The sequence below is a fragment of the Schistocerca gregaria genome, chromosome 8 (assembly GCF_023897955.1).
Source record: "Schistocerca gregaria isolate iqSchGreg1 chromosome 8, iqSchGreg1.2, whole genome shotgun sequence".
NCBI classification, from domain to species: Eukaryota; Metazoa; Arthropoda; class Insecta; order Orthoptera; family Acrididae; genus Schistocerca; species Schistocerca gregaria.
The window spans coordinates 425867483-425893879 of NC_064927.1; the positions used below are offsets into that span (position 1 = coordinate 425867483).

At 45.7% G+C, this 26397-nt stretch overlaps 1 protein-coding gene and 1 pseudogene across 1 annotated transcript in view; both read left to right on the forward strand.

The window, feature by feature from the left end:
* LOC126285225 (pro-neuregulin-2, membrane-bound isoform-like) overlaps positions 1-26397 on the forward strand; it is a 772532-nt gene that overhangs the window by 157943 nt on the left and 588192 nt on the right. The gene's annotated exons all lie outside the window — the stretch shown is intronic.
* On the forward strand, positions 14246-14363 carry LOC126285678 (5S ribosomal RNA; annotated as a pseudogene).

The following is a 26397-nucleotide window of genomic DNA, read 5'->3' on the forward strand; positions in this document are numbered from 1 at the left end:
TTGCCATAAAACCGTATTTACTTATTATCACAAAAACATTTGTTCAGAAGCGTCTTCCAAACCAAAAACTTTATTACTACGAACTTAATTATTATTATTATTGCTGCATTAACTTTAATAATGCAACATAAAAACCTATTTTTTACTAAGCGTGTGACGCAAGTATGAGGAGAAAACCACATTTCATTTTGTGCTTCCATAAAGTCTCTACTTCACCTACGAACTCAGAGACAACGTGAAGTATATATAGGGTGTAAACGATTATTGTTTACAACGTAGCATAGCTATGTAGTGGAAGTCGAAGAATTTCATACGAGACACTTGTGGTCTATGAAGTTGGGAAAGAGCCACCAAGAGGTTTACAAGACTACATAGCCAATGTGCGCCGCGTGAGATTTTCATGTTCTCTTCTCCAGCTCTCTACACATGGTCATCGATTGTTTCGCAGTTGTTGCTTGCATTAGCTTGTTATTCCTTCACTGCCTAATTATTACATGTTTGTCTGTTTGTTGTATCTGCTCGTAACGGGCAACACATCGTCCGTAATTGACGAGCAGTCTGTACTCGGGGCCGGTTTTCCGTGCGCCATTCTGTATTATTTCCCTGCGATCAGCCACACAACGCTACAGTTGGCTAAACGAGAGGTTCTGCAGAATCACAGAAATTACTTCTAAAAGTGTCTAAGAATTCTGTAATGAATAAAAACTCTATAGTCCAGGTGGGAGGCAAGTGCCCCCTCTTGGTACCCTCCATCCTTCAGTCACCTACACTACTCGTTTTCAGTTTTTCATAAGAACCATATACCAAGCAAAAATGAACGTTGGACGAGTAAAAATGAACGGTTCCCAAAAAAGAACGATCAGCAATGAACTAGTTCCCAGGGATGAACTAGTTTGCCCATCTCTAGAAGCAAGAAGCAGAAGCATTTAGATTCGCCACAGTCGAAAAAGGCAGACACCAGACCACGATCGAACAAAGTGTCGCAGAGGGTTTTTTGTGTACTGCCACGGTGAGGTGCTCGCAAGTAGCATTGGCGGAATGTTACGTGATACCACGTACTTATAAGTTTGTGCCTATTACAGCGCCATCTATCACAAAGCGAAAAAGTAGTCCAACCAAAACATTCATATTTCTTTACTTGCTACAGGAATATGTAATAAAAATGGGAGTTCCTATTTTTAAAAAAAAAAAACGTAGTTGATACCCGATTGACCTATGGCAGCGCCATCTAGCGGGCCAACCATAGCGCCATCTGGTTTCCCCCTTCAAGCTAGATGAGTTTCGTTCTTTGTAGTTTTATCGTTTGACGCTTATTTCGTGAGATATTTGGCCCGTTCACGATCAGTGGACCTCTCTGTGTATTTGTATATTGTAGATCTGAGGATGGTCATTACGGACTGAAACGGTTCATCGTCAAAAGAATTGATATTGTGATCAAAGACTGGAATAAAAAACATTTGACAGTATTGGATCACTGTTCGTATACGCGAATATGTCGCAGCTGGTGTAACTTGCTCAGTTGCGGCGTAAAATCATGCTCTTAAGTTCAGGTAGCGAAGCCGCCACAGGAAGTACAAACTCGATATCATTGATGAATCCCCATAAAAAAAATGGATTGCCTTCAGGTCTGGGGAACGTGCGGGCCATGCAATTGAGGCATCACGGCCAGTCCATCGACCCGATGATTTCCCGTGTCTTACCGAGCACCCAGTTTCTACAAAACACTTATGCCAGTCATAAATTGTACGCCTACTAGCATAATCGTTAGCGTACTTGGTAGGGAAATTACGTTGAACTGTTGTCGCCGACTTCGATTCTTCAAACCAAAACACACAGCTAGCGCGCTCGGGTCCAGTGAAGGCAGTCATCTTTAACGCAACTGCCGCCAGCTCTTCCTACGGTGCGATTCGGCACTGGCAAACTACGCGAGGCAAAATATGACGTATTTCACTACAGATTGGCACTACAGTCACCTCTACTATGAATTAATTTATATGAATTTTCAAAGTTGTAAAGTCTTTTTGAAACTCCCTGTAATTATTTTCTTTTAATAAAACTGTCATTTCTGTTCGTCTCATCGCTTATTTCTTTCAGTTACCGTCTGTACTGTACTGAAGCATTTCTTTCTAGGTATGGTGCACGTTTCGTCTAGTTATGTTACTCTGAAGTGACACATCATGCGAATGACTAGGACTGAGCCTGCTCGAGCCCATACCTTCTGTCAGATGATGTAGGGGTTTCAATGATGGGTTTGGGAATGGATCGTGAGTAGTGTTTCTTGGTTAGTTGGTAGGATGATCTTGAAAAGAGATTTCTGGGATGATTTAAGGCGTGGATTGATCTGAGCATTATGCGACTTAACTTCTGAGGTCATCAGTCGCCTAGAACTTAGAACTAATTAAACCTAACTAACCGAAGAACATCACACACATCCATGCCCGAGGCAGGATTCGAACCTGCAGCGCCTAGAACCGCAAGGCCACCCCGGCCGGCACCTTTGGGAGAAAGCTTGAAGAAGTACAGAAGGCACACAGTGTTACCAAGTCTCACTGACTTTGTCGAAGTGATAACCAAAACGTGACGGCCGAGGCTGGCACACCGTGCTGCCTGGAGCGGCGCTCTCGCCACACAGGTGGTTGCTCGCCTGCTCGCGTATTAACAGGCGACCTGCCGCCTGCTTTGGGGCGCTTCCAGTGCGTCCCAGACACAGCCGCGGGCAGCTTGGCAGCGACGAGCTCCCAATCTCGAACCGTCGCCGTGTCGTGTCGACCGCCTCCTGTTCTGCCGCTCATTATCCTCCGTCACCAAGTGGGAGGTTTTCTGCCAAGCCGGTGAGCGAGTCCAATAGTACGCGGCCCGGCAAGCTCGCTACTATCCTTTCCTGTTCACTGGAGAAACTGGTATGCCTTACATCTCGCCTCGCAATGCGCTCCTGAGGCACCATAATCAGGATTTCACTTGACGACAGTGCCTACCAGGCCACTCGTTTGAAGCGAACACATTTGACAGTGATTCTTCAGTTTCTCCCGGCGCCGGCCGGAGTGGCCGTGCGGTTCTAGGCGCTACATTCTGGAGCCGAGCGACTGCTACGGTCGCAGGTTCGAATCCTGCCTCGGGCATGGATGTGTGTGATGTCCTTAGGTTAGTTAGGTTTAATTAGTTCTAAGTTCTAGGCGACTGATGAACTCAGAAGTTAAGTCGCATAGTGCTCAGAGCCATTTGAACCATTTTTTCGTCCCGGCGTATTTGTTGCTCGAACAGTCCACGGGTATACTGCCGGTTCATAGTGTCCAATGGGCACAATATTTCGGCGATCAGACATGCCGCCATCGTCAGGTGCGCTGACGAACTGAGCTCCTCTGTGTGGTGTGTCGGATGGGATTTCTGAATCCCTCGGTTTGTTTCGAAGGACCGGGACTGCTCGAGCCCATACCATCTGTCGGATGACGTAGGGGTTTGGAATGATGTGTTTGGGAATGGATCGTGAGTAGTGTTTCTTGGTTAATTGGTAGGATGATCTTGAAAAGAGATTTCTGGGATGATTTAAGCTGTGGATTGATCTGGGATTGGGATAGTATCGGATGTCGACGTCTTCTTGAGTTCTCTCGCCACAACGCGCCGACTGCGTTGTGGCTCAGCGAACGAGCAGCTCCCCTTGATCAGGGCAGCGAGGTCGTTCCCGGCGTCTTGTGATGAGATTTGGACGACTGTTGGCTGTCGTGCAACAGCCTTCTTCTGTTCCTAATCGGAAACCGCGACTGTGTTTGGCTTGGTGGCTGCCTCCACCTTTTCGGAGGCGGCCAAATCAAGCAACCCTTCCAAGTACTTGGAGATCCGCACCGCCAGCTTCTTCTTGGGAGGCGGCGGGGCGGGATCTGGGTCCGATTCCGTTGTGTCCATTTCCTCTATGGGCTCCCGCCCCGATGGGGGTGGAGCAGGTGGGTTAAGCTGCAGTGCTTTAGAGGCAGAAGCCACTTCAGCCCGCAGCCGCTGGATTTCCCTGTGCGCCGCGCCCAGTTGGTCTCGTAGGGCGGTCCTCTCTGCCGCGAATGCGGCTTTGAGGTCCGCTATTGCGTCTTCTGTGGCCGCACGGAGCTTGTGCGGCACAGCGTCATCATGGCAGCGTCTTTCAGGGGGCGGAGGGGCCCCCTGGTGCTGCTGGTCTGTTCCTGCTGCAGGCGCTGGCCCACGGTCGGAACGGTTCCGTCGGCTCTTCTTTTTCCTCTTCTTGTTGCCTCCGTGACCCCAGTTTGCAATGTTACTGCATCCACGAAAGCTCGCGACGTGCTTTCCTCCGCAGTTTGCGCACTTTGGCGCAACGTCGCGCGGCTTTTTGCAGTCGCGGGTGTCGTGGTTTGCCGCCACCAAAGCCGAGCGCCTCAGTAAAGAACTGAGCTCCAGAGGGCGGGTGGCCGATTTAAATCCCCTCCCCACGCAGGCCGCTCTCTTCGCCGTCCGCGCCCGCACGCCGGCGTTCGCGAACACGTGGGCGTCGGAATCTGTCGTAGCGTCGATGTGCTTGCTACGTCCGCCCTGGTCGCCAGTTCGTACTTCTTGCTGAGAGTTTTCTTAATTACATCCACTGCCGGCTCCCAAGCCTTACTGAGACTGTAGCCGCAATTTCGGTTGATAAGATCTTCCCTGGTGCGCCCACACGGCGAAGAGAACGGCCCGCGGGGGGAGGGGATTTAAATCGACTGCCCGCCCTCACGAGCTCAGTTCGTCAGCACACCTGACGATGGCGACATGTCTGATCGCCGAAATATTGTGTCCGTTGGACACTATGAACCGGCAGTATACCCGTGGATTGATCGAACATTTGACAGTGTTTACAGATACACGGCGAATGCCTCAATTAATAACTGAACAATTTTGATAGTTACCAGAATTTTGCATCCGAGTACCGTATACTGGATGAAGTTATAAAAACTGTCGTGATGACTGGGTGTCGTGTGCTGTCCTTAGGTTAGTTAGGTTTAAATAGTTCTAAGTTCTAGGAGACTGAAGACCATAGTGGGCAGAGCAATTTTATAAAAAGTGTCTCCACTAGCAAAAATTAAGTACAACGAATTCACGGCCGATATTTGCGTCCCTGTTAGTTTTTGTTTTATGGGCATTAGGCTCTGGGCCTAGGTACCTTTCTCTGCTTAACGAACATCTTCCAGTGCTGGGAAATGATACAGAGGCTCAGCATTTTCAAATTACGAAATCAGCAACAAGAACCTTTTATAAACAGTTTGGCCTGCAGAACTTTTATAAGCAAGGAACTGCTCTCTGAATGTTTGAAAACAGTCCAGCTTGCTGATCTCGTGTAAGATAGAAAGTGCTGTCTCTATTTCGTCTGATGATGTATAGAGCATTAGAAGACGAAACGTCAGACAGAGAAATGTGCCTCGGATCGTGGCCTAATGTCATAAAACAAAAATCAGAGATTCTTTCTCTACCTAAAGTTTCGTCCTCCAAACCTGGAGACATCACCAGGGGCTATAAAGGCTCAGTAGAACCAAACTTAAACGAAATAAGCCAGCAGAACTGTTTATAAACAACTCGGGTTGCTGATCTTTTTCAAGTTTGAAACAAATATGTGAATCTTATTATAGACTCTGATGATGTCTACTGCAACTGGAAGAAGAAACGTTGCGTAGAGAAATATGTTTGGATCACAGCCTATTGTTTATAAAACAAAACTTACGAAGCACTGATTACATTGTACATTGACTGATTCTGAACGTAAAAGAAAGGATGAATGCCGCCATGATGTAACTACTGTATGACACAGAGGAAGAGAAACTCCGCTTCATTACTTGTGTGACGCTTAGCATTGGATTCTTCGGCCTTTTAAATTCGGACAGGATTAAAGAGTGACTGATGCAACGTTTCGCAACAAAGGCTATAAAGGAACCTTTCGATGGATGCGTTATTGAGTGGCCTGTGTTTGGTAATACACTCCAGTTCGTTTTTCTAAGAACCTACGTCTAAAACACTTAACATGAGCGGTTTCTAGCTTATACAATATTCAATGATTTGCCCCAGCTGACGATGCTTTCGATCGGACAACAGACATCTAATAGAAATGTAACTTCGAGTTAGAGTCTCTTGCCCTCCTACATTTAGATCAGCGTATTTGCTTCGTAGCTCACAGTACAGTGCGTGGCGGAGGGTAGAAACACCAGCCAAACCATACCCTATTTCATATGCGCGTTGGACGATGTATAAATGACAAGTGTCTGTATATACCCTAATCTCAAGTCTCATCATCCGCACGCAAGATATACGACAGAGACAGGAAAACTGTTGCACAGTCTGCCTAGATGCTTTTCGTTCTTTTTTTGGGTCGTCAGCCTCGTCTGATACGGCCTACCGTGGTTCACACGTGCCAGTCTCAGAGTCACTACGTTAGCTGCTAGTGCCGCAACGTATTTAATGTATGTAATAGCAATTCGTTTTAAGTAGCCTTAAATCGTTTCATCACCGAGGGTAGTTATGTCAACGTCTCTCCTTTGTGAGTGCTTGGGGCAGCCTGTAACGCATATCGTAGTTTCCTTATTTGCGAATACACTGTTGACTATTAAAATTGCGATACCAGCCAGACAAGAAACGGCAAACTGGCACGAAGTGTACTACACGCTTCGATATGCATAATCATTACCGTTTCAGCACAGCCGTACAAAGCAAGTACCAACATGACGCTGTAAACAGAACCTGGATTCATCCGAAAAAATGACGTTTTGTCTGTCGTGCATCACGTTCTTCGTTGAGTAGAGCATCGCAGGCGCTCCTGTCTGTGGTGCAGCGTCCAGGGTAACCGCAGCCGTGGTCTCCGAGCTGATAGGCCATGCTGCTGCAAACGTCATCGAACTGTTCGTGCTAATGGTTGTTGTCTTGCAAACGTCCCCAACTGTTGACTCAGGGATCGAGAAATATCTGCACGATCCGTTACAGCCATGTGGATAAGATGCCTGTCATCTCGACTGCTAGTGATACGAGGTCGTTGGGATCCAGCACGGCGTTCCGTATTACCCTCCTGAACCCACCGATTCCATATTCTGCTAACAGTCATCGGATCTCGACCAACGCGAGCAGCAAATTTCGCGATACGATAAACCGCAATCGCGATAGGCTACAATCCGACCTTTATCAAAGTCGGAAACGTGATGGTACGCATTTCTCCTCCTTACTCGAGGCATCGCAACAACTTTGCAAAAACAGACATAATGTCTTTTGGGACAACAGCAACCAGTGAAATTATAATGTTACTTAAAAACCGTCTTGATTGCAAATATTTTTATTCATATGACCGGTTTCGGTTCATTCAGAACCATCTTCAGATCTGATATTTCAGTTACAGGAGTAACCCGTCCAAATCCAGCAGTTTTCACATGCTACGTCACATGTGACTTAGCATGTGAAAACTGCTGGATTTGGACGGGTTACTCCTGTAACTGAAATATCAGATCTGAAGATGGTTCTGAATGAACCGAAACCGGTCATATGAATAAAAATATTTGCAATCAAGACGGTTTTTAAGTAACATCACAACAACGTCTCACCATGTAACGTCGGTCAACTGTTGTTTATGTATGAGAAATCGGTTGGAAACTTTCCTCATGTCAGCAAGTTGTATGTGTCGCCACCGGCGTCAAACTTGTGTGAATGCTCTGAAAAGATAATTATTTGTATATCACAGCACCTTCTTCCTGTCGGTTAAATTTCGCGTCTGCAGCACGTCATCTTCGTGATGTAGCAATTTTAATGGCCAGTAGTGTACAGCTATTGATGACTCCCCATCTGCAAGACAACAGGCTGCACCATCCGTACTGTAAGGTTCTCTTTGCGTTCGTCGGCGAGCAGCCTGCTTTTTAGCGACCGTTGCCAGACGGAGGAGGTGTGTGAAGCCAGCCGCGGTTGTGTGGCGCCAGCAGGCCGGCCGGGCCGCTGACAACAGACTAGCAGCCTCTGACCCAGCAACCAGCCAGACCTGCCGCCTCTCCTCCCCAATGTGGCTGCGGGGGCTGAGAGACGAGACACAGCAGACATAGAGCCGCTTGTCTCCCACCATTTAAGTGACTCGAACCTGCGCATTCATAAGTGTAGACTGCAACACCAGGACGGATAGCAAATAACGGTATTTTACTTGTGGATACGTTGTAGTGTCCGGTGTCGCCGCTGGGCGCGACACTTTCTGACTGCATCTAGGGCAGCCGTAACAGTAGGTGCCGCGCTGATGGCCAAGTGTAGGTACTCAAGGAGTCGATGTCGCACTTCCCGTGTCGGAATTTGTCTCGCTGAACCCACTTCCTCCATATTCGCACGATGGCCGTGGGACCCCGATCGACGTGAGGACCAATACTGCGGAACAGATTGCAGTGTTGGCAGGTCGCCTGCTGAGGCGAATATTCTCAAAATGGGTCAAATGGCTCTGAGCACTGTGGGACTTAACATCTGCGGTCATCAGTCCCCTAGAACTTACACTACTGGCCATTAAAATTATTACCGGTGGGGTCAGGGATTTTCTCTGCCTCGTGATGACTGGGTTTTGTGTGATGTCAGGTTAGTTAGGTTTAAGTAGTTCTACGTTATAGGGGACTGATGACCATCGATGTTAAGTCCCATAGTGCTCAGAGCCATGTGAACCATTTGAAGCCATTAAAATTACTACACCACTAAGATAACTGCCTACATATGCGAAATTTAACCGACAGGAACAAGATGCTGTGATATGCAAATGATTAGCTTTTCAGTTTCCAATGAGTTTCTCATACACAAACAGCATTTGATTGGCGTAGCCTGGTGAAACATTCTTTTGATGCCTCTTGTAAGGAGGATAAATGCGTACCATCACGTTTCCGACTTTGATAAAGGTCGGATTGTAGACTATCGCGATTACGGTTTATCGTATCGCGAAATTTGCTGCTCGCTATGGTCGAGAGCCAATGACTGTTAGCAGAATATAGAATCGGTGGGTTCAGGAGGGTAATTCGGACCGCCGTTCTGGATCCCAAAGGTCTCGTATCACTAGCAGTCGAGATGACAGGCATCTTATCCGCATGGCTGTAACGGATCGTGCAGCCACGTCTCGATCCCTGAGTCAACAGATGGGGACGTTTGCAAGACAACAACCATCTGCACGATCAGTTCGACGACCTTTGCAACAGCATGCACTATCAGCCCGGAGGCCATAGCTGCGGTTACCCTTGACGCTGCATCACAAACAGGAGCGGCTGCGATGGTGTACTCAACGACGAGCTTGGGTGCAAGAATGACAAAATGTCATTTTTTCAGATGAATCCAGATTCTGTTTACAGCGCCATGTTGGTCGCATCCGTGTTTGGCGACATCGCTGTGAACGCACATTGGAAGCGTGTATTCGTCTACGCCATACTGGCGTATCACCCGTTGTGATGGTCTGGGGTGTCATTGTTTACACGTCTCGGTCACCTCTTGTTCACATTTGAACGGCGGACGTTACATTTCGGATGTGTTACGACCCGTGGCTCTACCCTTCATTCGATCCCTACGAAACCCTACATTTCAGCAGGATAATGCACGACCGCATGTTGCAGGTCCTTTACGTGCCTTTCTGGATACAGGAAATGTTCGACTGCTGCCCTGGCCAGCACATTCTCCAAATCTCTCACCAATTGAAAACGTCTGGTCAATGGTGGCCGAGCAACTGGATCGTCACAATACGCCAGTCACTACTCTTGATGAACTGTGGTATCGTGTTGAAGCTGAAAGGGCACCTGTACCTGTACACTCCATCAATGCTCTGTTTGACTCAGTGACCAGGCGTATCAATGCCGTTATTACGCCCAGAGGTGGTTGCTCTGGGTACTGATCTCTCACGTTCAATGCACCTAAATTGCGTGAAAATGTAATCACATGTAAGTTCTAGTATATGTGTCCAATGAATACACGTTTATCATCTGCATTTCTTCTTGGTGTAGCAATTTTAATGGCCAGTTGTGTAGAAATAGCTAGGCGTCATCTAATGAAGTGTGTTGGGTTCCTTGCTGTTTCTAGTGTATGCCAATGGCTTGACGTAATGGGCTTCTCGATCAGTCACGTCAAATGATTAAAAGAAGCAGCAATCGTAACTCCACTAGATACATTGAGGTGACAAGAAGTTATGGGACACCTCCGAATATCGTGTTGGTCCTCCAGTTGGCCGGCGTAGTACAGCAACTCGGCGTGGCATGGACTCATCAAGTCGTTGCAAGTCCCCTGCAGAAAACATTGAGCCATGCTGTCTCTATAGCCGTCCATAATCATATAACTGTTGCCAGTGCACGATTTTGTTTACGAACTGACCTCTCGATTACGTCCCATAAACGTTCGATGGGATTATTGTGGGTGGCCAGATCATTCGCTCGGAATGTCCAGAGTGTTCTGCAAACCAATCGCATGGTCGGGTAATATGGATCACTATCTTCCATAAAATTCGTACACGAGATACACGTTCACAGTCTGATATGGAATAACTGCTGCACACATGTTAGCATTTCAACGGCTGTGTCCGAGCAGGCTGCTGTAATACGCCGGCCGGTGTGGCCGAGCGGTTCTAGGCGCTACAGTCTGGAACTGCGCGACCGCTACGGTCGCAAGTTCGAATCCTGCCTCAGGCATGGATATGTGTGATGCCCTTAGGTGAGTTAGGCTTAAATAGTTCTAAGTTCTAGGGGTCTGATGACCTCAGAAGTTAAGTCCCATAGTGCTCGGAGCCATTTGAACCATTTTGCTGCAATACGTCGTTGCATATCGTCTGGTATCGCTAGTATGCTCTTGGAGACAGCGTTTTTTAGCTTTCCCCACAGGAACAAATCTACAGGCGTCAAATCCGGGGAATGGCCGCCAGAGGTACAGGTCATCTGTGTCCAATCCAACGATTTGGGAACAGCACGTCAAGAGATGCTGCAATACTTCGTGCACAGTGGGCTGGACAGCCATCATGTTGGTGCCACAGGGTCCTCCTATTCTAGAGAGGAACGTCTTCTGGCATTTGGGGAAGACGGTCTGTTGGGAGGCTGCGATACTTGTGTGCATTCAGTGTTCCGTCTGTGAAAAACAGTCCTGTGAGCTGACGGTTTACTATACCAAAAAGCAGTTTTACACTCCATTGACGCTGACGTTCCACGTGTCGAAGCCAACGGGAGTTGTCAACAATGAAATAGTGCACGTGTAGACGGTGTACCTCGTCATGATTGATAAATGTATCTTCATCACCAAAAAAGATACAGGAGTATCCTGTTGTAAAGCCCATGTTAATGTCGATACGCACTGTTCCATTAAAAAAGTATATGCTTGCGCAGAAATACACTTTCCAAATATCATTAAAATCGGTGCTTTGGCTAATAATACGAGTGCCCCGCTACCAATCCATTCTGTGAAAAACTGCACATCAACGGCACTTTCCATTTCAGCAACATCTGCGTTGCAAGTTTTAGGTAATCCATCTTGTAAGAAACAGTCCAACGCTGATAAATGTGTGCCTCATAGAGAACCAGTTTTATTTCAAACTGGTTTTTATCTTCACATAGAATAACAGGATTTTGATGGCGTAATTTTATGGGGCACTTTCCCTTAGACCTGTCTTCGAACTTTAGATCCCCGAACGTGGGTGCTCGCTCATCTCGGGGCTTGGAGTGGTGAAGCACAAGAAGAGCTCGACCCCTTTCCTCTCTCCGAGTAGGGAACAAATAAGCGTAAAAAGTGAAGCTAATTATATATTGTTAAAGCTTGTGAGTTTACTGAACCTGAAAATGAGTTTTATATTTTGCACTGGATGATTGCAAAAATCTACATCTACATCTACATTTATACTCCACAAGCCACCCAACGGTGTGTGGCGGAGGGCACTATACGTGCCACCGTCATTGCCTCCCATTCTGTTCCAGTCGCGTATGGTTCTCGGGGAGAACTACTGCCGAAAAGCCTCCGTGCGCGCTCGAATCTCTCAAATTTTACATTCTTGGTCTCCTCGGGAGGTATAAGTAGGGGGAAGCAATATATTCGATGCCTCATCCAGAAACGCGCCCTCTCGAAACCTTACCAAATAACCTTGTGACGAAACGCGCCGCTCTTCTTTGGATCTTCTCTATCTCCTCCGTCAACCGGACCTGGTACGGATCCCACACTGATGAGCAATACTGAAGTATAGGTCAAACGAGTGTTTTGTAAGCCACCTCCTTTGTTGATGGACTACATTTTCTAAGGACTCTCCCAATGATTCTCAACCTGGCACCCGCCTTACCAACAATTTTATTTGATCATTCCACTTTAAATCGTTCCGTACGCATACTGGCAGATATTTTACAGACGTAACTGCTCCCAGTGTCTGTTCCGCTATCATTTAATCATACAATAAATGATCCATCTTTCTATGTATTCGCAATACATTACATTTGTCTATGGTAAGGGTCAGTTGCCACTCCCTGCACCAAGTGCCTATCCGCTGCAGATCTTCCTGCATTTCGCTGCAATTTTCAAATGCTGCAACTTCTCTGTATACTACAGCATCATCCGCGAAAAGCCGCATGGAACTTCCGATACTATGTACAAGGTCATTTATATATATTGTGAAAAGCAATGGTCCCATAACACTCCCCTGTGGCACGCCAGAGGTTACTTTAACGTCTGAAGATGTCTCTCATTTAAGAACAACATGCAGTGTTCTATTTGCTAAAAACTCTTCAATCCAGCCACACAGCTGGTCTTATATTCCGCAGGCTCTTACTTTGTTTATCAGGCGACAGTACGCAACTGTATCGAACGCCTTCCGGAAGTCAAGGAAAATGGCATCTACCTGGGAGCCTGTATCTAACATTTTCTGGGTATCACGAAAAAATAAAGCGAGTTGGGTCTCACACGGTCGCTGTTTCCGGAATCCATGTTAATTCCTACGGAGTAGACTCTGGGTTTCCAGAAATGACATGATACGCGAGCAAAAAACATGTTCCAAAATTCTACAACAGATCGATGTCAGAGATATACGTCTATAGTTTTGCGCATCTACTCGACGACCCTTCCTGAAAACTGGGACTACCTGTGCTCTTTTCCAATCATTTGGAACCTTTCGTTTCTCTAGAGACTTGCGGTAGACGGTTGTTAGAAGGGGGGCAAGTTCTTTCGCGTACTCTGTGTAGAATCGAATTGGTATCCCGTCAGATCTCAGTCGACTTTCCTCAGTTGAGCGATTTAAGTTGCTTTTCTGTACCTTGGACACTTATTTCGATGTCAGCCATTTTTTCGTTCGTGCGAGGATTTAGAGAAGGAACTGCAGTGCGGTCTTCCTCTGTGAAAGAGCTTTGGAAAAAGGTGTTTAGTATTTCAGCTTTACGCGTGTCATCCTCTGTTTCAATGCGATCATCATCCCAGAGTGTCTGGATATGCTGTTTCGATCGACTTACTGATTTAACGTAAGACCAGAACTTCCTAGGATCAAGGCCAATTGAGAATTCTTCTGGCTAGATTTGAAAAACTCAGGCGGAATTGTGATTCAGTTACAGGACATCTTGAGTAGTCGCACATACAGACAGATGGTTCATCTAAATTCTATGACAGCTGACATTTGTTCTGTAATGTAGACTTCCGAAAGGAAAGCGTATTTCAAAGAGACATCCCGTTGCTTACAATCAGCGTAAAATTTTTCTGACGTTGAACTGAGGCACAAGGCGTGACCAGCGAAGCCACCCCACTCTGCGAGTGCTTTTATCGTAGACCCGTAATACGTACAACGCGGTTTCAGTATTATGCTCTGAACTTTTACTGTTCTTCTGACAAGAAACATGAGAGTAACACACACACTCAGTGAGTCAAACGTGAATGGTTAGTGACGTGGACAGGCTTTGCTTTATTAAGGATGCAAACATTCTCGGCTAACAAGTTTGTTTGCGTGGCCATCATCTGCAGCAAGCACAGAAATATTCGTTTTGTAAATAAAAAACACCTTTATCCCACAGCAACTGACATCTTCATTCCTCAGTCTTTGAACTACCCACGCTCACAAAAGCAAGCAGCACTTCGGCATATGCTCCATACCCTCAACACAGTGCTACTCGACAAAGAAAACTGCTAAAGAGAACTTACAGAATGATGCAAAAAGCCAGAAACAAGCCGCGCGTTCTTGGACGCCTTGTCACGGTCCGTGCGACTTCCCCCCGTCGGAGGTTCGAGTCCTCCCTTGGGCATGGATGTGTGTGTTGTCCTTAGCGTAAGTTAGTGTAAGTTAGCTTAGGTAATGAGTAAGGGCAACGGCCTTGCCGCAGCGGATACACCGGTTCCCATGAGATCACCGAAGTTAAGCGCTGTCGGGCGTGGTCGACACTTGGATGGGTGACCATCCAGGCAGCCATGCGCTGTTGCCATTTTTCGGAGTGCACTCAGAATCGTGATGCCACTTGAGGAGCTACTCGACCGAATAGTAGCGGCTTCGGTCAAGAATATCATCATAACGACAGGGAGAGCTGTGTGCTGACCCCAAACCCCTCCTATCCGCATCCTCCACTAAGGATGACGCGGCGGTCGGATGGTCCCGGTAGGCCACTCGTGGCCTGAAGACGGAGTGCTTTTTTTAAAAAGTAGTGAGTAAGCTTAGGGACCGATGACCGCAGCAATTTGGTCCCATAAGATTTTACCACAAATTAAAAAGTATTAAAAAAATGGTTACAACAGTAACACTGTGACAAATTTAAACAAGAAAATTAAAAAAATAAAAAAAGAGAGAACTCGAAAGCAAGATAACAACACAACAGAACCATACACCGTAACAAACACTCCGTACCACAACACATGCATAGAATAATCAGGATTATATGACACAGAATGGTAAACAGTGACTTAAATAAACAAACTCACTCATAAAATCAGACGCATTTTCAACAGACACGGCCTCAAAATACTATACGATACCAGAATATATATATATTATAGTTTAACACTTGTGATGGCAGAAAATAATTATAACAGACAATAAAGAAACACGTTCTAACCCAGCAAGAAAATAAAAACATTAAAAAAAAAACAGAAAAGAAAGCCCTATTTAATGATCAAGTACACATAACAAACAACTCACTGTGTACATTAACAGATAAAATAGTAGAGTAACACTCCAACCGATGATCATTATCATAATACCTTGGCTAACCACACACACACACACACACACACACACACACACACACACACAGATATAAAAAAAACTACAGATAAGAACAGACGTTGAGTTAGGTTGACAACATGTACATAAACAAGATACACAGAAAGAGATATAAAGTAAACACGCAGTAGTTAGGACTTGAAATCCTAGTTTTCGGTAAAATATGTACAGCTAATGACAAAAAAATAGTACTGCTCCACAGCAATTAGCGCAAAGAACCTGAAAATTGCGAACAAAATAGTTCGTAACGTGAAAATGTGCTTATGTTACGTAAGTGACGTTGTAATGCGAACTCCAGCACGTGCTTAGATGAGAGGAAACGCAGAGGGTAGTCAGAAACTCGAATAACTGTACATAATCAGTTATTTACGTAAAAAATAAGACGTCAGCTGTTTTATAATCTATAAATGTGGAACATCGAAACAAAACTATATTATTCTGGACTCCACTGAAGACGCCTTAAAGTAAAAGGCGAAAACTCATCTGGAAAAAATAAAATACAATGTAGAAAGAACAGGCGTTTTTCATTTGGAAAACTAATAATTCTCGGCTAATTTCACTTGTGAAATCTTTTAGAGTCATCGGACCAGTTTCTGGTGTCCACGGTGAGTAATTGCAGGAGATTCCATTAGTGATGCTTTTTCATTCATTTTTTATATGTTACCAGTAGGTTCTTACAGTGAGGGCAACAGAAACTGACAGAAGTTGGCGATAAATAATCTGGATCTTCGACAAACGTAACAAGGTGGGGCGATTTAGTACGTTCGAGATGTAGGCCCTTGAGCTGCAAGCCCTATAGCCTGAGCTATCCGTGTGCCCCCCCCCCCCCTCCCCTTTCCTTTCAGAATGATCTTGTTGCGCTTAAAAAGGTAGCAGAGACTTGGTAATTTGGTCGTGCGGGAATGAAGCAGATAGCTACGCTATAGGCGGATGTATTGGTCTGAGTTCTCTCTGACAGCTTGGGCTTGTAATTAAACGTCGTAGCCCGAATTACATTGTACTGACTACTGAAAATTAACTAAACCGAAGCACAGCATCCTCATAGTAGTGGGCAGTTCCTAATGAGGCGATACGATACAAAGTGAAAATCACGATACGATGGAGAAGCAACCTGCATGGTGGACGTAATAGAAAAGCAGCTGAAGTGACTCAGCTGGTCCACTCTTAGACGACAGCGGACAGAGATACCACACCGACACGTATGTCTGTTGTATAACCCGGCGCAACACAGAGGTTTATTTATTTATTTATTTTATGAAGCGGAGCTACATAACTCGATTCGAACTAAACTATTCGCTAAAAGAATACACCACAGCTTAATAACGAGCTGGTTTTCTTTTCGCTGCTGCGGAGTTTGTCCGTGACGTATTCGGCAGCTATGCACCACACGAGAGGCTGTTGCCACCTGCTGTGCAGTGTGCGAAGCTACATCATTTTTCTATTTCTCATATACTGCCGATACAGGCCGAAGATGGAAATGAAAAACTAATTGAAATGTAAAGACACCGGAAGTCATAAGTTGATGAAGCTGACTGGATGATTCTTTAATCCATGCTCCCCAATTCCAGGAAACTTTGTGCTGTACGTAAAATAGATCTGGAACCTAAATTCCTGCTACATCTGAATGAACAGCTGGATGAAGCCGAAAAGGACATGTCAGGATTTTCCTTACCGTGGGCTTTTTCCATTTCTACAAAAACATTGTCGATCCCTATGCAGAGTTCACTACCCACTGCTACACCATCGATGCTGGCTGATGTCACTTCAAATCCACCAACATTTCTACTGAATACTCCTCAAGCCGAATCATGTACTACTTTGCAACACTGAACAGTTGTACGAATGCTATCCTAGCTTTATTAATCTGTAACCATTATTTGCATACGTACCACATTGAACAGAGTATTGTTCAATACTAGAAGATCTTAACAAAAATCAACTTTTCGTGGTGGCGTTTTTAACGTCACTCGCACACTCACACCACCTTATCTTACTGTAATGAGTAGCTCACCATCAGGAGAAATTGTAAGTCCTGTTCCGCCAGAGTAGCTGATTCTAGTTGCTCCAAAAAGTCGAAATTGTTTGGGCTCATTCTGCAGTGTTCGTGGAATTTGTGATCGTGTTGAGGGATCTCACAAAAAACCAGCTGAACTATGATATTTATAGCATTATACCGGGTACAGCAGTACTTTCTTTTCTTTTTCAGTTTTTTAAGCTTTAAGTGATGGTAAACCGCAATAACGCCCTATTCAGAAAAACTTATGGCTGGAACAGAAACGTGATTCTCGCTGTCATGTTACCTGGCGTTTCGCGAGTCGCCCTTAGTGGAAACACTAGTGTCGCATCGATAAGCGTCGTGTTCCGCGACTTTTATTGCAATGTGTCGTGTCGTATAGCGTACTGTCTCAGGGAGAACCGACCCTATATATTTTCACCGTACTAAAGATCCACCAAATTATCGCCAAAATACACAACTGCTGATATAATACTCTGTGTGTCTACAGGTCCACCGTTTTCTCGGCTGAGAAGTTCCTGTAAACAAACACCAAAGAAGGAGTAACACTGACATGACATCTGCCCGACGTAGTGAGGGCTGTTTGAGATCAACCGAATCAACGTAACTGGCTCTCAGCCTAATTCCAGCGAGCTGTGAGTGGGGCACAGGAGTATGCAACTAGAAATTTTTTGCCTTACAAGCAAGAGAAAATTCCTGAAAACCTTAGTCACAACTGGAGGATGTGAATTACTTTTGTATTTTTTTCCGAGACTATTTCTACCAGAAAAATATTTTAGGGTTTTTCTGATAATTTCCGGGTATGCAGCCGGATCCCGTCGACATTCTGCCACGATATTTCGGCCCAGAGACGTCTGGCCATCATCAGGTGAGTACACAACTACTGAAGAGCCCAGGTGCAGTCGCGGTATTTATACCGATTCTCGCGCACGTGTTGACATGCGCGGCATAGCCGAGTTGTACGTGCTGCCCTCGGTGGTGAAAGTAAAAGATCATCTAGTCATTGAGTATCGAATGACGCTGTCTATTCCGCTGTGAATGTATAATTTTAATAACAGGATTCCAAGTTTTATCCAGTTGAAAGCCGTTGTCACGATTTATAAGATTATCGGCAAGACGTATTTCCACTGATTCCTTGATTACGGAATCCCAAAATCCGGAAACCGGAGCTAAAATTTTTGTTCCATTGTATTCCATTGAATGTCCCAATGAAATACAGTGCTCTGCTACTGCCGATTTTGACGGTTGCCGCAGACGGGTGTATCTTTCATGTTCTGTACATCGTTCATGGACAGTTCTTGTCGTCTGGCCAATATATGCAGAGCCACATTCACAGGGAATTTTGTAGACGCCTGCTTTCTTCAGTTGTAAATCGTCTTTAACGGATCAAACCTGGGCCCGGTTCTTTGCTGGTGGACGGAAGATAACCTTGATTTTATTCTTCTTCAGTAATCGGCCTATTTTCGACGAGACATTCCCGGCGTATGGAAGAAACGCAGTTGATTTAAAGTCGTCATCAGCGTCCTCAGTGCGCTGCTTCTTGTTATGACAGTTGCGCATGGCCTTTCTTATTTGGCGTGAAGTGTAGCCATTCTCTTTAAAAACCTTCTCTAAGTGTTCTAATTCTGCGTGGAGGTTTTCATCGTCCGATATTACATGCGCTCGATGTATTAAAGTACTGAGAACACCGGCTGTTTGTGCTGGGTGGTGGCAGCTTGACGCCTGGAGATACAGATCTGTGTGAGTCGGTTTCCTGTACACAGAATGTCCTAATGACCCATCATTTTTACGGCATACTAGCACGTCTAGAAATGGTAAAGTGCCATCTTTTTCAATCTCCATCGTGAATTTGATGTTCTCATGTAAAGAGTTTAAATGATGAAGGAATTTCTCCAGTTCCTGTCTGCCATGAGGCCATACAACAAAAGTATCATCTACGTACCGCCAGAAGACCGTAGGCCTTAAGACAGCAGACTCAAGTGCTTTCTCCTCAAAGTCCTCCATAAAGAGATTAGCTACCACAGGGGACAAAGGGCTCCCCATGGCGACGCCGTCTGTTTGTTCAAAGAATTCGTCATTGAATAGAAAGTACGTTGAGGAGAGTATATGTTCAAACAAGACCGTCATTTCTGCACTGAATAAGTTACCAATAAGATGTAACGATTCCATTAAAGGCACTTTGGTAAATAGTGAGACCACATCAAAGCTGACTAATAAATCCGAGCTGCTAAGCTTAACTTCCTTCAAGCGACCGACAAAATCCTCGGAATTACGTATATGGTGGCAACACTTACCCACATACGGCTTTAGTAGTGAGGCCAGATATTTTGCTGTAGAATAGGTGGCAGGAAGGTGGCAGGAAGGTGAAGGAAGTTAAGCTTAGCAGCTCGGATTTATTAGTCAGCTTTGATGTGATCTCACTATTTACCAAAGTGCCTTTAATGGAATCGTTACATCTTATTGGTAACTTATTCAGTGCAGAAATGACGGTCTTGTTTGAACATATACTCTCCTCAACGTACTTTCTATTCAATGACGAATTCTTTGAACAAACAGACGGCGTCGCCATGGGGAGCCCTTTGTCCTCTGTGGTAGCTAATCTCTTTATGGAGGACTTTGAGGAGAAAGCACTTGAGTCTGCTGTCTTAAAGCCTACGGTCTTCTGGCGGTACGTAGATGATACTTTTGTTGTATGGCCTCATGGCAGACAGGAACTGGAGAAATTCCTTCATCATTTAAACTCTTTACATGAGAACATCAAATTCACGATGGAGATTGAAAAAGATGGCACTTTACCATTTCTAGACGTGCTAGTATGCCGTAAAAATGATGGGTCATTAGGACATTCTGTGTACAGGAAACCGACTCACACAGATCTGTATCTCCAGGCGTCAAGCTGCCACCACCCAGCACAAACAGCCGGTGTTCTCAGTACTTTAATACATCGAGCGCATGTAATATCGGACGATGAAAACCTCCACGCAGAATTAGAACACTTAGAGAAGGTTTTTAAAGAGAATGGCTACACTTCACGCCAAATAAGAAAGGCCATGCGCAACTGTCATAACAAGAAGCAGCGCACTGAGGACGCTGATGACGACTTTAAATCAACTGCGTTTCTTCCATACGCCGGGAATGTCTCGTCGAAAATAGGCCGATTACTGAAGAAGAATAAAATCAAGGTTATCTTCCGTCCACCAGCAAAGAACCGGGCCCAGGTTTGATCCGTTAAAGACGATTTACAACTGAAGAAAGCAGGCGTCTACAAAATTCCCTGTGAATGTGGCTCTGCATATATTGGCCAGACGACAAGAACTGTCCATGAACGATGTACAGAACATGAAAGATACACCCGTCTGCGGCAACCGTCAAAATCGGCAGTAGCAGAGCACTGTATTTCATTGGGACATTCAATGGAATACAATGGAACAAAAATTTTAGCTCCGGTTTCCGGATTTTGGGATTCCGTAATCAAGGAATCAGTGGAAATACGTCTTGCCGATAATCTTATAAATCGTGACAACGACTTTCAACTGGATAAAACTTGGAATCCTGTTATTAAAATTATACATTCACAGCGGAATAGACAGCGTCATTCGATACTCAATGACTAGATGATCTTTTACTTTCACCACCGAGGGCAGCACGTACAACTCGGCTATGCCACGCATGTCAACACGTGCGCGAGAATCGGTATAAATACCGCGACTGCACCTGGGCTCTTCAGTAGTTGTGTACTCACCTGATGATGGCCAGACGTCTCTGGGCCGAAATATCGTGGCAGAATGTCGACGGGATCCGGCTGCATACCCGGAAATTATTAGAAGAACAAATACGCCGGGAAAATTTCAGAAGTCACATTTTAGGGTTTTGTTTGTTAGTAGATGCCTATGTGTGTGTTTTATTATTATTATTATTATTATTATTATTATTATCTAGCGAAGATTGCTCCTTGCGCACTCATCCTCAGTTTCGGGTTCAAGTAGCTCTGAGCACTATGGGACTTAACTGCAGTGGTCATCTCTCCTAGAACTTAGAACTGCTTAAACTTAACTAACCTAAGGACATCACACGAACCTGCGACCGTAGTGGTCGCGCGGTTCCAGACTGTAGCGCCTAGAACCGCTCGGCTACTCCGGCCAGCCTCAGTTTCGGGTACAGCCGCCTCTGGCATGATTCGGGTTTATGACTAGCCGTGGCATGCTTGTGACCAGAACATTGCAGCCATCTTCAGTAATCTTGTTTATAACTCACTTTGTGCGTTCTCATTGTAGTTCACGTACGAAGAATGATCTGGGCAGTTCATATGATTGATACACCAATGACGAAATTCTGCACTGATCCACATCCAAGAGAGCAAGCACTGTGTTGTACAAAAATGAATTTACCGACACTTAGCTCACAAAAGAGTTGTACAAATTGCCGGAGATTGTCACTTGTACAGTAATGTGCAGATGAAGTCACTTGAATCCGTATCGAATGTGTACGATGGCCCAACGCAAAGCAAGAAAATACCACCTCTGAATACATTTATCTCTTCAACACGTTGGTACTTTCCACCACATCACTGCGTACCTGACATAAGTGGTATTCCTGTTTCATTTGTGAGGATGACATAACACCACCATCCAACCCCGCATCAAGACGTAGGATGGCCCATCTTATACCACGCGTACCAGGACGATGCTTTGGTGACAGATATCCAACCGATTGTACGGACCCCCATTTACCCTCAGTAGCTCATCTGGTAATTTTTAAGCAAAAGGTGTTGCTCTCCTGTATGCAGCTAAGCGGACGTACTGTTTCTGATGCAGCGTTGTCACCCTCGCTAGATCTTCCTTCGGTCTATGAGTCACATCATTGAGCTCACGGTTTTTACTCACATTTATTAATATTTCAATTCACCCCGAGGGAGTGCAATAGCAGCGGGTAAAAAGCGCTCCTCATTGTAAGAGTTACACATTTAACACTGTTTTACAACATAAAATAACTAAGGTGACATATACAGAGATGATGGCGCTGACATGATGTATTGGTGATGCTGGTGACAAAATAAAATTGTAAGTTTGTAATGGAGATAAAAAGACGGACTATGAAGGACTGTGGGGGACATATAGTATTGAAAGGTGAGGGTAGGGGCAAGTAGAACAAGGACAGGGCTGGCTAGAAATTCTGATGCTAAGGCGGACCGCTTTGAGGGTTGAGGACTGGGGTTTGGTTGAAGCGGGTGGAATTGGCGCAAGGAAGGCGGAATGTACATATAATGGTACGGGAGGATACCTTGACAGGGTAGGATAGACAGCATAGCTTGTGAGCAGAGAAAAGCACACGGATGTATAACAGGAGGAAAAGTGCATATTTTTGGTTGATTTAAAAGTATATATGGGATTTTGGAGGAAAAAGAGTCAAGTCTTATGGCCGTAGGATGAGATGGATCAGGAATTTATAGGTTAGGATAATGGTAAAAGTGTTTCGACCCCAGGTGTGCCCTGTCAGTATTTTTAATTGTTTTCTGACTTTTTTTTTGATGATGATCAGGTGACGTCACGGTGATTGTCCCATGTCTTCGACACCGGACTTCGGTAAGTTCTATAGCGAGTGATATTCTGTATATTTACCCTGAATCAGCACCATAATTGTACTTCGGTTGAACTTCTACATCTACATCTACGTGATTACTCTGCTAGTCACAATAAAGTGCCTGGCAGACGGTTCCGTGAACCACCTTCAAGCTATCTACCGTTCCCCCCTCGAACGGCGCGCGGGAAAAATGAGCACTTAAATATTTCTGTGTGAGCCCTGATTTCTCTTATTTTATCGTGATAATCATTTCTCCCTATGTAGGTGGGTGACAACAGAATGTTTTCACAACCGGAGGAGAAAACTGGTGATTGAAGTTTTATGAGAAGATCCCGTAGCATCAAAAAACGCCTTTGTTTTAATGATTGCCACTCCAATTCACGTATCATGTCTGTGACACTATCTGCCCTATTTCGCAATAGTTCAAAACGAGCTGCTCTTCTTTGTATTTTTCCGATGTCATCCGTCAGTCCCACCTGATGCGGATCCCACACAGCACAGCAATACTCCAGAGTAGGGCGGACAAGCGTGGTGTCTCTTTAGTAGACCTGTTGCACCTTCTACGTGTTCTGCCAATGAATCGCAGTCTTTGGTTTGCGCTACCCACAATATTATCTATGTGATCGTTCCAATTTAGGTTATTTGTAATTGTAATCCCTAAGTATTTAGCTGAATTTAAGGCCTTCAGATTTGTGTGACCTATCGCGTAATCGAAATTTAGCTGTTTAGTACTCATGTGAATAACTTCACACTTTTCTTTATTCAGGGTCAATTGTCATTTTTCGCACCATACAGATATCTTATCTAAATAATTTTGCAAGTCGTTTTGATCATCTGATGACTTTACAAGACGATAAATGACAGCATCATCTGCAAACAATCTAAGACGGCCACTCAGATTGCCTCCTATGTCGTTAATATACACTCCTGGAAATGGAAAAAAGAACACATTGACACCGGTGTGTCAGACCCACCATATTTGCTCCTCACACTGCGAGAGGGCTGTACAAGCAATGATCACACGCACGGCACAGCGGACACACCAGGAACCGCGGTGTTGGCCGTCGAATGGCGCTAGCTGCGCAGCATTTGTGCACCGCCGCCGTCAGTGTCAGCCAGTTTGCCGTGGCATACGGAGCTCCATCGCAGTCTTTAACACTGGTAGCATGCCGCGACAGCGTGGACGTGAACCGTATGTGCAGTTGACGGACTTTGAGCGAGGGCGTATAGTGGGCATGCGGGAGGCCGGGTGGACGTATCGCCGAATTGCTCAACACGTGGGGCGTGAGGTCTCCATAGTACATCGATGTTGTAGCCAGTGGTCTTCGGAAGGTGCACGTGCCCGTCGACCTGGGACCGGACCTCAGCGACGCACGGATGCACGCCAAGACCGTAGGATCCTACGCAGTGCCGTAGGGGACCGCACCGCCACTTCCCAGCATATTAGGGACACTGTTGCTCCTGGGGTATCGGCGAGGACCATTCGCAACCGTCTCCATGAAGCTGGGCTACGGTCCCGCACACTGTTAGGCCGTCTTCCGCTCACGCCCCAACATCGTGCAGCCCGCCTCCAGTGGTGTCGCGACAGGCGTGAATGGAGGGACGAATGGAGACGTGTCGTCTTCAGCGATGAGAGTCGCTTCTGCCTTGGTGCCAATAATGGTCGTATGCGTGTTTGGCGCCGTGCAGGTGAGCGCCACGATCAGGACTGCATACGACCGAGGCACACAGGGCCAACACCCGGCATCATGGTGTGGGAAGCGATCTCCTACACTGGCCGTACACCTCTGGTGATCGTCGAGGGGACACTGAATAGTGCACGGTACATCCAAACCGTCATCGAACCCATCGTTCTACCATTCCTAGACCGGCAAGGGAACTTGCTGTTCCAATAGGACAATGCACGTCCGCATGTATCCCGTACCACCCAACGTGCTCTAGAAGGTGTAAGTCAACTACCCTGGCCAGCAAGATCTCCGGATCTGTCCCCCATTGAGCATGTTTGGGACTGGATGAAGCGTCGTCTCACGCGGTCTGCACGTCCAGCACGAACGCTGGTCCAACTGAGGCGCAAGGTGGAAATGGCATGGCAAGCCGTTCCACAGGACTACATCCAGCATCTCTACGATCGTCTCCATGGGAGAATAGCAGCCTGCATTGGATATACACTGTACTAGTGCCGACATTGTGCATCCTCTGTTGTCTGTGTCTATGTGCCTGTGGTTCTGTCAGTGTGATCATGTGATGTATCTGACCCCAGGAATGTGTCAATAAAGTTTCCCCTTCCTGGGACAATGAATTCACGGTGTTCTTATTTCAATTTCCAGGAGTGTAGATCAGGAACAATAGAGGGCCTATAACACTTCCTTGACGAACGTCGGATATTACTTCTGTTTTACTCGATGACTTTCCGTCTATTACTACGAACAGTGACCTTTCTGACAGGAAATCACGAATCCAGTCGCACAACTGAGGCGATACTCCGTAGGCATGCAGTTTGGTTAGAAGACGCTTGTGAGGAACGGTGTCGAAAGTCTCCTGGTAATATGCACTGCAGATGAAACTTGAACCCTACAGTATACACACTAGTCTCAGACCCACCTCTGAAAGTTTATAGATCACCCGAATTCTTCAAACGGTCGAGTACACAACGTACCAAATCCGACAACGTTCCAAACGTTTCCTGAAGTGTTCAGCCCAAAGGTAGCGAACGGTTTAACGAGGATTCATAACCTACCAGCCAGATTCAAGTTGTTAACACGGAAAAGGCCAGTGCATACGTCCATACGGAGAAAGACTATAAAAGAAATTTTGAGAGCACAGCTTTCGCTCGTCATTGACGCGGCTACGGCCGTATTTGGGAGGCTTCTCTCGGATGATGAATGTAAACAGCTCAGCTGCTCGGACCGGCGCGGGCTCGCTGACCCCCTTGGCAGCGCAGTATCAGTGAGAGGAGAGGAGTAATGAATGATGTTCCCAGAAGTCGGTGAACCTTATCTTGAGGCGTCTGGGTGCGCAAGCTCTTGCGCCCGTTTGTAAACACTGTGTCAGAGTTTAAAGCTCGTTTGTCACGCAGTACTAACTGTATTGCCTTACTTACGTACTATTCCGATTCTTAATGTTCCACTTTTTAACAGTGTTGCTCTTTTTAGAATTTCACCATAGCTGATATGTCATATTTCATCGCTGGAGAAAAAAGAAGTCTGACATGTCAGATTTACGTAGAGGCAAATGTGTGCCTGGGCGGCAGCTGAAAGCTTTCTTGGCAGGTTTAAAATGTACTCACCAGGAAAGTACTTGGGCTCGAACAAACACAAATATATCAAAATCGTGTGAGAATTAAAGTAAAGGTCTCTTATTGCGCTAGTGATACTCCCGCATCTGCAAAACTCTGAAGTCGTCCGGTAGAGGCCTCTGCGTATGCCATGTCGCATTGCACACTGACCTGCCGGTACGCCAGTCGGGACCAGTAGGTACGGTGCAGTGTGCCTCTGAAGTTGCGTTTTGTGACATTATTTGTGTATTGAAGCATCAGATGGCTCGGCGATTGGTAATCAATCCTGCTAATGTATTGCGATTGGTTGAGATGAAGTTACGGAGAACCCTTCTTCGTGAAGATGGTATTGGTGTAGAAGACGAATCATTAGCA